This window comes from Panthera leo, chromosome A2 (genome assembly GCF_018350215.1).
Source record: "Panthera leo isolate Ple1 chromosome A2, P.leo_Ple1_pat1.1, whole genome shotgun sequence".
Taxonomy (NCBI): Eukaryota; Metazoa; Chordata; class Mammalia; order Carnivora; family Felidae; genus Panthera; species Panthera leo.
This window is the reverse complement of record NC_056680.1, coordinates 135,001,045-135,016,667: the sequence shown is the minus strand read 5'-3', so window position 1 is coordinate 135,016,667 and position 15,623 is coordinate 135,001,045. Positions and strand designations below refer to the sequence as shown.

General features: G+C 37.4%; 1 long non-coding RNA gene across 1 annotated transcript in view; it reads left to right on the top strand.

The window, feature by feature from the left end:
* LOC122210352 overlaps positions 1-15,623 on the top strand; it is a 100,013-nt gene that overhangs the window by 35,036 nt on the left and 49,354 nt on the right. The window lies entirely within an intron of this gene.

Sequence of the window (15,623 nt, the reverse complement as noted above, 5' to 3'; positions counted from 1 at the left end):
AATTTTTCCTCTCGCTCCTATTCTCTGGTCCTCTGGGTTTTTCCACTCAGGAGGCAACCAAATATATATTACTAAATTTTGTTCAAAGATTTTTTTTACGATTTTTTAAAATACTTTTTAAATACTTTTTTAAAATGTATGTATGTATGTGTGTATGTGTGTAATCTCTACATTCAACATGAGGCTCAAACTCACCACCCCAAGATCAAGGGTTGCATGCTCTTCCAACTGAGCCAGTCAGGTGCCCCTAGTTCAATGATATTTAAATGTTTTGAGTTGTTGATCGATTATTTTATATTTAATTTTATATTGGGAAAGGGGCTACATTATGGATAGCCTTATGACAAATTTCCTGGGCATTAGCCTATACTTGGCAAATGCCAACAAACAACCTTTCCTCTGCATTAGCACAGAAGGACCAATGTTTCCTCTGAAATAGAATTTTCTAGATCTTGGGATAGACATATGGGTAGAATCTGGAATGTCTTTTGCTATTACATACAACTTGTCAAAGGGATTTTTAATAAAATACATTGGAAGTTGCCATAGGATCACCCTTTTTTTTTTTTTTTCTTTCTTTCTGGATATGTGTGCTGTTGTGTCTACAGTTACCAGTGTTGGTTCACCTGGACCTGGATACTCTGAAACTAATTCCTGGACAATTAGGCTTAAGGGTAACAATGTTAGATGTAAGATCCCCAAGCTGACCCCTAAGCTTTGTGGTTCCTTTTGGGGCATTTGTGATAGACTATTCTAATGGTTTGCCAAGAAAAAGACTATAATAGTTATCTCTGGTTGTGTAACTATTTATCCTAAATGTGATGGTTTAAAACAACAACACTCATTATGGTACAGTTATTGTGAGTAAAGGAATCCAGGGGCCTCTGGTTCAGGGTCTTTCACAGGTTTGCAGTTAAGGGGTTGGCTGGGGCTGCAGTCCTCTCCAGGTGTTTCTGTGGGAAGATGTGCTTCCACACTCATTCATGTGGCTGTTGGTTGGAGACCTCGGTTCTCAGCCACATGAGACACTTCATAGCTCACAGCTATGCTCACAGCATGGCAGCCAGTTCCCTAAGAACAAGCAAGCAGGAGAACCAGAAGGGGTCCTCAACACAGAGTTTATAATATTTTAGAATTCAGTCTTGGAAATTAAATTACATGCCATCCACTCTATTCTATTCTGTTTGGTTCTATTTCTTGAAGACAGGTCAATAAATCCAACCCATACTCAAAGGGAGGGGACGACATAAGAGCAGATTAGCAGTATACTGGGATCCTTGGAAGCTATAACAGAGGCGCCCACCACAAAGACACTTTACTATAATTGCCTGCTCATTTAAAACTTGTTTCCTTCTTTGTTCCTTTCTTTAACCTGTATATTCTATAAAAACAAGGGCTGTGTCTCTTTTGTTTACTATTCTAGCAAATGTGTACTCATATGTAGTCAATAAATATTTGTTTAATGAACAGGTTAAAGGATAAATTTTAAAAGTGGTTGTGGTCATAATTCTTGTACAAGTTAGTATCTGTCAAATTTTTGTTTAACTCATTAATTAAGGAGAAATGAGAGCTCATATATTTATTATCAGATAAGGAATGCTGAGACGATTTTTACAAATGGGTGCAAACTGGCAAAACTGGTCAGTATTCACAGGACAATAATCAATGGCATTCCACTGGACAAAATTTGTGTTCCTATGGACAGAAATTATTCTCATTACTAATAGTTTTCTACAATTAACTTGTATCTTTACTGTGTTGTAAAATAATATAGTCAAAGGCAAAGGCAGAAAAAACCTGTATTAGTGAACTAGATGGTGTGTTCACTAAGTTTCAAAATCTGCCAGAATTGTTTCTTACAAACCAGTGGTACAAGACAGAGAAAATTCACCCCAAAGAAAGGCCAGGCAAGAGGATAATCTTAGCTCTTTTCTCTTCAAATTCATGTAAGCAGTTATGACACTTAACTGGGGACTTAATGTTCCTTGATTGTTAAGGAATAGGATTTCATAAACACATTAGAGAGTATAAACCATAGAGAGTGAAACCAAACCATTTCAATGCTTCAGGGATTGAAGGGGTCGTATAGTAGATTCCAAGGTCTGTGAGATCCAGGGTTCGGTTTGTCCACAATTGCCAAACGTAGGTGAATCAGCTACATAAAAATCTTCTTGGTGGGGGAGTGTGTGTATCAGGGTGCAATGTCTTTGTCAAAAATTTTACTCATGGGCTCTATCCTAGACATACTGAATCTACGTGTATTACAATGAGGCCTGAATAATCTTATTTAAAGGTACTCCTCAGATCATTCTATGTGACCAATTTTATTATGCACTGGTATAGATCACTTCTCATTGAAGGCATTCATGGTTCTGTGGCCATGACCAAAATGCATCTTAAGAATTTTGGGAGCCTTTGAATCTACCATAGAGATGTTATAGATGCCTTTCCCTTTGAGTTTCTCCAGGTGAATATGGGAATAGAGATCCTTAGAAAACATATTATGCTATCAATTTAGCTGTAAAATCACTACAGGAAAAAAAAAAAAGAAAAGAAAAAGAAAACAGCAAGAGGTGCAACTACAAGGCTCTGCCTATATCCTCAAACCATAGACCATGGTATACACTGAACTAATTTTCATAGCCTCAGTAAAAAGCCTTTTGTTGATAGTATCAATCCATGGAAATTTCAATAGATATTTGCAGAATGTCCTCCTAGGTTCTACTGGAATAAGAGAAGGACAATTATTTACATTTTTTCTACCATGCAGATTTTGCTGAATCATTTCAGTACACTTGAAAAGCTACAACTATTTGAAATTCAAATGAACATTTACCATCTGTGGTATTCATTAACATTATAATGGCATGATTTCAGACATTTCCATTGATGAATATTAGTTTTCTTGAGCTTTATACCCACTAGTTTTAATTTGTAGTCCATAAAATGTAACAGGTAATCTGATTTAGAATATATGGTATGAATTACAGACTTTAGAAATGATCAATTCCGATATCCTTATCAGAAATGGGAACAGTTATGGGCTGAATTGTGTCCCTGCAAATTAATATATTGAAGTCCTAACTCAGACACGATCTTTAAAGAGGTAATTAACTTAAAATGAGGTCATTAGTGGAGGGCCTGGGTGGCTCGTTTGGTTAAGCAGCTGGCTTTGGCTCAGGTCATGTTCTTTTGGTTCGTGAGTTCGAGTCTGGCATTGAGCTCACTGCTGTTAGAGTGTCAGTGCAGAGCCTGCCTCAGATCCTCTCTACCCTCTCTCCCTGCCCCTCCCCTGTTCATGTTCTCTCTCTCAAAAAATAAACATTAAAAAAATAAGGTTAATAGGGTAATTCCATATGAAATATGTCCTTCTAGGAGGCAGTTTGGACATAGGCATTGTCTTGTACGTTTGGGCTGCTATAAGAAAGTATCATAGACTGGGTGCTTATAAACAACAGAGTTTATTTCTCACAGTTCTGGAGGCTGGGAACTCCAAGATCAGGGTGCCAACAGATTTGGTGTCTGGTGAGGACCAGCTTTCTGGTTCATAAACAGCCTATCTTTTGGCCCTGTCCTCAATGGTGGAAGGGGCAAAGGCTCTCTGGGGTCTCTTTTATAAGGGCACTAACCCCATTCATGAAGGCAACACCATCATCACCTAATCACCTCCCCAGGGCCCCTCCTTCTAAATCATCACATTGAGGATTAGGATTTCACCATATGAATTTTGGGGGTGCACATTCAGTCTATAACAGGCATATATGGAGGGAAGATGATGTGAAGACACAGGGAGAACACAGCCATCTGCAAGTGAAGGAGAATGGACTCAGAGGTGACTACCTCTGCAGACACCTCGATGTGGGACTTGTATCTTCCAGAACTGTGAGAAAATAAATTGCTGTTGCTTAAGCCACTTTGTTATGGCAACCCTAGCAAACTAACACAGGAACTAAATTGCCCAAAATTGAAGAACAATAGCTGTATGCCTGAGACTAAAGTATCCAAGACTTCTGCCTCTCAGTTTGGTATATTTTCCTTTATGTCATGATGCTATTAATACACAAAAAATTAATTATTAAAAAGCTTTAGTTATGCAAAATTATAGGACCATAGCAGAGTAGTTTGAAGATTGTTCTCGTTCTTCATTCACCTTGAACATTAGATGCTCTTAACAAATGTTGGATGGGGACACCTCTGTGGCTCAGTGGGTTATGCGTCTGACTCTTGGTTTGGGTTCAGGTCATGATCCCAGGGTTGTGGGATTGAGCCCTGTGTCGGTCTTCATGTTGAGTGTGGAGTCTGCTTAAGAATTCTTTCTCTCTCCCTCTCTGCCCCCTCTCCTCCTCCCTCACTCTCCTTAAAATAAAAAATAAAAACAAACAACAAATTTTGGATATCAGTGTGGGGTTGAGCATTAAATGTAAAACATTTATGCTCTGAAATCCAAAGACTAAGGATTGTACCATTTCAAATATATGGGGTCTATTAAAAACTAAAAACTTTGGCACTTGTTATTATAATAATGTCATCTTTGGCATCACCTGTGCTTGCCTGTTTCTCCGCTTACTTTCTTATATACTATGTGTAGTGTCTGCAAGCCCATGACTGAATCCAGCTTTTATACTAGGGTGACAAATAGCTTTTTAGCCTGCAGTTGTAGCTGAAACCTTAAAATTTGGTGCTCAATGATTTAAACAAAACAAAGGTTTCAAGATTCTTTGAGAGAGAGAGGGTTTTTTTTTTTTTTGACTACATTAGAATTTTGTTCTCTCCATACTTCATCTGTAATTTGTCTACCAACCTAAAGTAACTAACCTGAAATAATTATTGAATTCAGTTTTGTAAAGTCATTAAGATCTTTCAGGATCACGAATAATAAGCAATTGGAGGATGTGTATTGTTAAAGTAGAACCACAAGTCCTGCCACATACATGTTAGGTAGAGTTGCCAGATAAAACACAGGATGCCCAGTGCAGTATCTGGAACATGCCTGTACTAAAAAACTGTTCGTTATTTTACTGAAATTAGAATTTAACTGAGTTTCCTATATTTTATTTGCTAGATCTGACAACCCTAATTTTATATGATTTAATGGTAGATTGAATACCAACATTTCTCCATGTGATGAAAGACCCCAGAACTTTCTTTTCCTAATGTGTGCAGAAAAGATTGTGTTAAGCACATCTGATGCTTACTTTTTCAGAACAGAGATTCATTTATTGGAGAAGCAATGATCTATATAAGAAATAGATTGTCAATTAACAATACCTTATAAAAACTACCAAACTAACCTATTTATGAAGGAAGAGCAAGTTATCGCTTATTGCATTAAGGGACATCATTATATTGACAGTGTGCTTCAGAAGCATCTCAGGAAGGGGAAGTCAAAGGCAGGTATTTGTTGGAGTTGAAGAGTCTTGTTTAAGACAGGTCTTTCAATGTGGCAGGAGGGCTGTTGGGATTGGGCAAGGTTTATGAAATAATAGTTTAGGATTGATGGACCCAGCAACACGGATTTTGAAGTTAGCCTTGAAGAATAAACAGTCTTTGATGAGACTGATGAATGATCTATTACTCAGATGAGGGCAAGTTTAATGGCTGATTACTTGGATAAATGGATTTTCAGAAAGTTCTTGTAGCAAATAATAAACAACAAATAGTAAAAGCAACAATAACAGTAGCGAAACAAATGATTCTAACGTATTTACAGCTTCATCTTCTAAAGCAAGAATTTTGTGGAATGGGTGAGTCATGTAAACACAGACTATTCTGTGGTAAAATTATTGTAGTGTAGTCAGCTGCACAGTCATGGCTCATTGGTTCTCTAAGTGTGGTCCAAGGACCACTGGGATCCTGAGATCCTTTTAGGAGGTCAACAGAGTTGTCTCTTTTCCAGCTGCATGTCTGTGTGAGGCCAGTTTTTCTGGATAAATTTTAGCCAAGATGATATATTGCAAGGATTGAATCAGATGAGAAATCTTTCTTCTATTAAGTCAGACATTAGAGATTTACGAAAATGTTAATACTGCTGTTTTCATTGCCTTTTTTGGTTGTGATTATCAAGAACTATAAAGGGTCTAAGGTTTTACTCTACTTGAAAGCTAACAAATTAGCTTACCACAGTTTAATGGAGGCTGACAGGAGACAAGAGGCTCCTGTGTCAGAATCAAAAGATTTTATTATTCTCAGCAAAACCAGTAGCCAGAGTGTCGGTATGTTTACATCACTTTCCCCCAGTGAGTACCAGTTCCTCAGGGGCAGCACAGACAGGCCTGGATGGATGCCTGTACACACAGTGGGTTGCAGACAGGAGAGAGAGGCTGAGTTTGGGGAACCTGCTGTTCGTAGCTGGCAGTCAGCAAGCCTGCTTTTTGTCCTGGAGAGAGACCCTAGTTTACCCCACAAGGCTACTTGCTGCCCATTAAACCATGAGAAAACCTAAATAATGAGCTGTCAGAGCATTGGCTTCTTGATATACATAACAAGTTGTCTTGGAGCATGAGACATCTGTGGAGGCATGTCACTCAACAGTTATTTTTCATAAAAATATTTGTCAACATATACATATATTGCTATTTTTTAACAAGTTAAATAGTATATAAACTTGTCTCCATTTTAATTTGTAATTAGTAAACATCAATAGTTATAACCCTTTTAAAATGTGCTCTTTGGCATCCTTAATAATTTTTTTTAAGACTATGGAGATGTCCTGAGACCAAAAGCTTGAAAACTACTATTGCAGATAGTTTGACTTCTCACTATTATTGTCCCTCTATTCTTTTACCCTAGTCCTAGAGACAATTTATTTATTGCTGCCAAGGAATGCCGATGGGTTTATACAGTGCATGCTCTGGAACAAGCTCTTTTTTTTCATTAATTTATTTACTTTTGAGAGAGAGCAAGATCACACATGCGTGAGTAGGGGAGGGGCAGAGGAGAGGGAGAGAGAGAATCCTAAGCAGGCTGTACTCTATCATGCAGAGCTGGACATGGGGCTTGAACCCACGAGATCATGAGATCATTGAACCCATGAGATCATGACCTGGGCCAAAATCAAGAGTCGGACGCCCAACTGACTGAACCACCCAGGCGCCCCTGGAATAAACTCTTTTAAGTGTTCCCTTGGTACCTCACCACTGCTGGTCCCCACTGCTCTGTCTGTCCCAGAGAAGGCTAGAAGAAGTAGGTGGCTTCTGGACCCAGATGGCTCTGAGAGAGTGGAGACATTCCGTCGAAGGCCCTGCTGGCTGAATTTGCTGAGGAGCTTTTGGGTTTTTAATCCTTTGCTACTTGATGTCAGGATGGCAAGAGTCAGGCCTAAAAGCGTCAGACTGACATATGCCATTAGTTAAATTTTCACTTCTTTTATTAGAAATCCTCTGAACAATTTGTTTGTTTTTTTCATTTGGGATTTCTTTGTTCTTCATGTTTATTCAGGAAATCATCCTTTCTTTCAGGTTTGTCTGACAGAAGTCTTTGGACTTTCTTTGTTATGTATATTTATACAATATATATTTACATGTGTGGGATATATATCGCAGGACTCCTTGGCCATATTTGCATTTTGACGGCATGGGGCCTCTAAGTTGTCTTTGTTTCCTTTCTTATTTGCATTTTATCCAGACAAGACCTCCAAATTCTTATTACAAAATAGCCACTTAATGATTCCTTAGCACTGTCTAGAATATGGTCACATTGAAATGCCTCATAATTCTGAATAGTAGGCGACACCAATACAGGATGTCTACTTTCTAACTTAACACATGTCTCTAATATTTCTTTAGTAATGAGCAGATGCTACTTTTTTCAAACAAAAAATTACACTTAATTACAAAAATGGAAAATAGATTTTTTTCAATATAATAATTATTTGGCAGCCTTAGAATTTGAATGCTTCCGCTCAAATTCAAATGGAATACAAGCCATCAGACTGAAAGTTCCTTAAATTCAGGAGTTATGTCTTATTCACCTTTCTATCCTGAATAACTAAAAAAGAGTCTGAGCACACCAGAGGTGCTCATTAAGTGTTTACAGTATTAATGAGATGAATAATAACAGAAATTTATTAAGTGCTAATTTCATGAAGTCATAAAACATCCTTAAGGAGTTATCTTCTTACTAGATCATTTGAACATCACTATTCAGACTTTGAAATTCCTGAACAAAATTTCTCAATAGACTTCCATCATAACTGAATATGTCTAGTCTATTCATTTGAACTCCCTAAAACTCCTTTTTTTTTTTTGTAGAATTGTCAGATAATGGCTATTCCATGTGATTTATCCTGAATAGACCTAGGTCAATGTTATTTTTTTGTTATATATAATCTAATTCAGGTAAGATAGGGCAAAGAAAACAGGTAGCTGATCCCTCAAATGAAACAACCTCATTGTGCTTCTGTATTGCTGTAAAGGGGTTGGATTTGGGGTGGAGATAAGGTACTATGATATGTTAGAGACCTACGAGGTGTTTTGTTTATATTTTGTTCCTGACCACTCCTGTTAATCATGGACTGAAGGGAAAAGAGTGTGAATTTGGATCAGAGGTTAGAAACAAATACAGAATGCTGTAGAATTATATAGTCCTCTCTAAAAACTGAAGCAAATGGATGCACAATATTTCATATTGTGCTTGGGATTTTAAAATATATTATTTAACCCTATTTACTTTTTTAAATTTTTTTTAGTTTTCAGAGAGGGAGAGACAGAGTGTGAGCGGGGGAGGGGCAGAAAGAGAGAGAGACAGACACACACACAGAATTTGACGCAGGCTCCAGGCTCTGAGCTGTCAGCACAGAGCCCGACGCAGGGCTCAAACTCACCAACCGTGAGATCATGACACGAGCCAAAGTCGGACTCTCAACCGACTGAGCCACCCAGGCGCCCCAATTTAACCCTATTTATAATGAGAGATGTCATCCAAGAAAAGGAAGCACTGAATCATTGATAACCATTTTGGCCAGTGACCACTTTGGTGCTGCTGGGTAACCTCTTTGTTCCACTGAAATCTTCTTTCTGGGAATAATATATTTTGTGACTGACAACCTTTTGATTCCTAGAAATGTTCGATCCTCATCATCTCTCATCCCCAAATAAACAAACGTAGGAATATTTTCTAGGTTAAAGCAAACATTGGATACAAGTCGTGCAAGTTTCTGGGTGGCTTGAGGCAGCAGATATGCGTACAACAGTGTATTCCAAACTTTTTTCACTGCAAACCTCACTCGGAAATTTATTGAGCATCATGACACACACACACACACACACACACACACACACACACACACACACTCTCCTGAAACAGAAGTTTTGTAAAGTATTATTTATCTTTGATATTTAGAATTCACACTAATGTTTTTATTTTTTATTCTATATTATCAAAGCATTGCCACAACCCACTAAATTGGCTTCCTGATACACCAAGAGAGTCCTGCCTTTAATTGGGAAACAGGAAATAATTCATATGTAAGCATGTAAAATCTTTATTTCAATAAGGGCTGAGTAAAAAATATAAACAAGTACAATTGTCCTAGGAATGAAAACCTACTGGAAGACAAAGCCTCAGCAATATTTTGGGAACAATTGAGGGAAATCAGAAGGAGTGCCTGAAGGTGGAATTTTATTGCTGATTAATCTAGGTTGTTTCAGAAGTAAATGCCTTCTATAAATTCTATTTACCAGGTTTCAAATCTACACATGAACATTATTTTGATTCTCTTTAAAACTATTTTGATTCTGTATCATTTATCTTTTTTTGATGCCTTGTTTTTGCTAACAGTGTTTTTAAATAATCATATTTTTTTCCAGGAATGTAAATCTCATGGTTATCAAGAGATATAAAGCAATCTTTTGCCAACCCTGTCTATACATATCCCTATCTATCTAATCTATCTACATCTATCTATCTGGCATATTAAGTGATTGTAAATCTAAAAGGAAAACAGGGGAAGGGGACTAGAAATGCTGGATGGAGACAGTTGCAATTAACATTTTTTTTAATGTTTATTTATTTTTGAGAGAAACAGAGACAGAGTATGAGCGGGGCAGGGGCAGAGAGAAAGGGAGACAGAATTTGGAGCAGGCTCCGGGCTCTGAGCAAGCTGTCAGCACAGAGCCTGACGCAGAGCTCAAACTCACAAACCACGAGATCATGACCTGAGCCGAAGTTGGACACTTAACCAACTGAGCCACCCAGGCACCCTGAGACAATTGCAATTTTAAATAAGATCATCAGGGAGGGTCTCAGAAGGTGACATTTGTGTTAAGATCAAAGGTTTGGAGAGCAAGACACATTAATTAAGAAAAAACTCTTCAGACCAAGGGAACTGAAATGGCAAGGAACCTGATGCTGGAGCTTGTCTAGTCTGTTGGAGAAGCAGCAAGGAGGCCACTGGGGTGAGGCAGAGTGAAGAGTGAGTGAAGGAGTGAATGGTAGAAGATGACATCAGAGCAGTCACCTCAGGACAATGGTATAGGACACTGTGAGCCACAGTAATGATTTGGCTGTTACTTGGGGGCAAAACATGAAGCTAATGAAGGGTTGGAAACAGAAGAATGATAAAATTTATTTTACATTGGATAGGATCTGTGGCTCCTATATGTGGGGTGAGGGGCAGTGTGGGAGCAGGGAGACCATTTATAGTAAGCTGTGCAAAAGATGTTGGCTTGGCTAGTGGGGTAGCAGTGGAGTGGGAAGAAGTGGTAGGACTACGGATTATTTTGATGATACAGTTGGCAGCATTTGCCTACAGATTGGATGGACATGGGCATGGGAAAAAAAGGAGTCAAGAATGACCCTGAGGATTTTAGCCTGAGTTACTGAAGAACCTGTGTTGACCGATTGAATAATGATGAACACCTCAATGGAAAAATAGGCCACAGTGTAATTGAACTTAAACAAAAAGTAATTTTTAAAGCAGTATATTTTGTTTAGCAAACCTTTTATCAAAGATAAGTGCACAAATCAGAAGTGTAGAGCTAGATGCATTTTCACAAAGTGAACAAAACACATCCATGTAACCAGAACCTAGATCAAGAAAGAGAATTATTACCTGCACTCAAGGAAACCCCCTGCCTGAAGTAATTATTTTTAAAAATAACTCTGTATTTGACTTGGTTAGGCCTTTTCTGCATAGCAGATGATGCTGAGCAGCAGACCACAGAGTAGGGGATATCTTCAGAAGTCAGAAGAGGAAGAGTTAAGAAACCTACCTGCAACAGTGTGACAGGAATTAGTCATCCACTTGATCTCATAAAATTCATACTGAAAAGTTCTTTCCTAATAATACAATGTGAGACAGACAGAAGGCAAAAATAGATACATTTTCTACATAGATGTCAAAATTAGAAAGTTCACTAAAAAGTTAGGAAAAAAAAAAGGAGCCCTGAGTTGACAAAAAAGAAACTTTAAAAAACTGAAGTTGAATATATACTAAGGTCCAATGATCTGTACTTTTAATATAAAATATTCATTATCTGGAAAGCTTGGTGAAGGCAATGATGAAAGTAAGAGGATTTACATGCTGAGTCTGAAAACAGGACTTAGAAACTATGTTATAGTTTTTCTCAGAAGTTACATATGAAAAATACATGATCCAAAATGGGTGTGTGAGGGGCTGGAGGTGGAAAGAGAGAAATAAATGAAATTAAGTTTTTAGATAACTGTATTAGCTCCCCCGCCCCCGCAGTACTTTGGAAATAAAAATCTTAGGAAGATAAGAGTCCTTGATTTTGGAAATAATACAGAAAATTGCTTCATTCTGATTGGAAAAACGCTGTGTAAAGACTTTATGCTGACAACACAGGAATGAATTTATGCAAATATATTTTTTCTTCTTGGGCAACATGGAAGGAAAAAGAAACATTTTATAACTCTAAGAAATGACTGGAATTTCTCAAAAGCCAATTAAGGCCCTTTCAGTGATTAGCAGAAAGCAGCAGAGCAAGCCTGTGAATTACAGCCACAGAAAGACTCAATATGTCTTGATCCCTATTCTGCCCAGAAAGACACTCTACTAGTTGTTAATATACCTAAACATTCTTTATGTTATCTTGTTTTTTAAATGTTTATTTACTTTTGAGATAGAGACAGAGTGTGAGCGGGGGAGGGGCAGAGAGAGAGGGAGACACAGAATCCAAAGGAGGCTCCAGACTCTGAGCTGTCAGCACAGAACCCGATGAGGGGCTCGAACTCACAAACTGTGAGATCATGACCTGAGGTGAAGTCAGACACTTAACCAACTGAGCCACCCAGGCGCCCCTGTGTTATCTTTCTTAATTTTACCGGCTGCATTTCATTATTTTGAGTCTGAGGTCATGTCTTTTAAGGTCAGTTAACAGGCTTGACAATTTAATTCCTAAAACCAGAAAACAGAGACATCAGATATATCATACCTTGATAAATTATATGGATATTTTATCACTAAAAGGCCAACTTAAAGATACTCGTGTGCTTAGAATCCTCTGGAAGGAATTCTTGAAGTTATATTTCCATCTAAATAAATGGTAATCATCAGGCTTTTGTGAATTATCCAAATGAGACTCATTATGTAAAATGCTTTATATTCAGAAAATCTTTCAATGGTTCTTTCCGTTTATTTTACCTATTTATTCTAAGTGATAGCTGTGGCCACACATTTATGTATCATCTTATTGCAAAAACACAATCGTCTCAGATATTTTAGCTATCTTCTAGTGATGTCTGTAAATCTTTCATGTTGTGCTCATGGGGCTATCCATTCTTCCTTTTTAGCAATATTCTAATCATCTTCACAAGTACTTATAAGATTCATCTTCTTTCCAATGCTAGACTGAGTGGCCTCCATGTTGTTAATGGCAAGAGCAGTATCCATTTTGTTTACTGCTATATTTTGGTCAGTAACCATACAAAGTCGGGCATAAGTTTGGTAGTTAATATTTGTTGAAAGAATAAATGAATGAATATCAAACTTGTGGAGACCCCCATGCACTGGAGAGAAACCAACCATGATAATACCCTGAAGTTTGTCTTTATTTCTCTTACCTCTTCTGGCATCAACACCATCCACACACAGCATTCTGTCGGGGAGCCTGTCAGATGACTGGGAAACATGGAGGTTTAAATCACCCAAGCTGTGTTTGCCATGTGTACTTATGCCAAGCCTGGCCATACACCTGGCTCCACCTCAAACAGCCATGTGTTACTGCAGATACATAATGATGTGAGTGGGATTGTGTGTGAACGTGCTCTTGAAATTTGTGAAATAAGAAATATTTCAGCGCAACCACATTCACTCATCCTTCAGTTCAGATCCCTGTCTCTGAAAATGCTATTTTGTAGTCACATAATTTCTACCAAAAATGAAATAAGTGAAAGAAAGGCACTGACAGTCCCTGCCTTCCCTGAAACCATCTCTATAAATTGTCCCATATTATGTTGAAGAAAGAAAAAGCCAAAATCCTATGATGAGTATTTCTAAGGCTTTTTTGATTCCTCCTGTATCTCCTATCCCAATTATTCGGCAAAAAAGGAAAGAATGTCAATATTTGTTAAGTGTTCCCAGGTGACAGACATCTTATGGGTAGTATCTAATTTTAACTTTGCAACAGGGCTAGCATGTCGGTACTACTTATCTAATCTGTACAGACTACTGGAAATGAAGCAAACTGCCCAAGGGCAGGTAGCTAATGAATATCGAAATCTGCCTGCTGTATCCCCAACATCTCAGTGCAGTAAGTGCATTCTGCAATTCACACACTCTAATAGAGATCTCAGATTGCTTTAACCATCTTTTTTTCCCTCACCTGGATTTTCATGTACTGTGCTGCTGTCAGATTTTTTTTTTTTTTTTTTTTTGAGAGCAGATAGTATGGAGACTCCATTAAGGAAACTTCTCAAAACAGTAATTAATAATATGTAACTAAAAACTGTACAGGTGTTTAATATCTATTTTGCATTTTTGGTTTCACAGCTTATTTAGTTCTAAAAGGCAGACTTATTGAAATAAACTTTTCAGTGTGTAGAAAGGTTCTCAAGTAAAAGGTCCCTTGCACTTAAAAATATTTTTGTTGGAGCAGCATGGAAAGGTACCACAGAAGCCTATTTGAACAAATTGCGTGAGTCATCAACTCTGTACAGGCATAGTCTGAAAGATTTGTGAATTCAGGTATACATTTTAGAAGGAGACCTAATGTTTCAGGGTTCCAGCCCAGTTTGGAGGCATATTTTAAATAAACATTTATCATACGCTACTCTTTTCTAATAACTATGACTGTAGTTTCTTAAAATGTTGAAACAACAAACTAATCTTTGCACAGGACATATATATAATCTTTCCCAGGAGTTATTTGGGCTGGGGATTAGATATAATTTCACTGTCTATTACTATCAATTCAGGGTAAAAAAAAACACAAAAAATGTTATGTAATATGACATTTGCTTCTAAATTTTACCTGGAGGGGGCAGTAAGGAGGAAAACGGTAACATTTCGGTAGATAGGAACATTTTATTAAAAATCAGTTCTAACAGAGATGGATCATAAATGAGAAAAAATACATGTGTGGATGTGTGTTTAATCTATACCCTAAACTGCAACAGTTTATAAATCTTTACAAATCTAGATATATACATACATATACAGATATATGTACTTATTCACATATACATATAGAATTGATGAGTTTTTATTTGGTTTATTTTTGGAAAATAATAGTCCACAGAAAGCACTGAAAGTGAGCTACAGCCATCTTACCTATTCGAAGGATGTTTTAACCTCTATGTCACCAAACATTTACAGTTAAATATATTTTGATTCAATGTTTTCTTCTCCACAAGCACAATAAAGAAAGAATATTCTTTATTCCAATAATTTAAATGTGTTGTTAAAAATAACTCATCTTGGGGTGCCTGGGTGTCTCAGTCAGTTAAGCATCCAGCTTCGGCTCAGGTCATGATCTCAGTTTGTGAGTTCAAGCCCTACGTCGGGCTCTGTGCTAACAGTTCAGAACCTAGAGCCTGCTTCAGATTCTGTATCTCCCTCTCTCTCTGCCCCTACTCCCCCACCCCCATGCTCTGTCTCCCTCTCTCTCAAAAATAAAAACATTAAAAAAAAATTCATCTTGCAGTATTCCCATCTTGCAGTACTTTTGACTCATTATATTCAGCATATATTTGTTTATAATTTATTATGTGACATCGTTTATAATTTCTGTATTATATGACATTGGCTGTAGAAACATTTTTCTAGATACATCTCCTCAAACAAAGGAAACAAAAGCAAAAGTAAACTTGGTACTACATCAAAATAAAAAGCTTTCACACAATTAAGGAAACTCAACAAAACAAAAGGCAACCTATTGAATGGCAGAAGATAGTTCAAATGATATATCTGATAAGGAGTTAATATCCAAAAATAGAAAGAACCTATTCAACTCAACACCAGAAAAGCAAATAATCTGATTAGAAAATGGGCAGAGGATCTGAACAGACATTTTTCCAAAGAAGACATACAGATGGTCAACAGATGCATGAAAAGATCCTCAGTGTCACTAATCATCAGGGAAATGCAAATCAAAACCACAATGAGGTATTACCTTATGCATGTCAGAATGGCTAAAATCAAAAAGAAAAGAAATAACCAGTGTTGG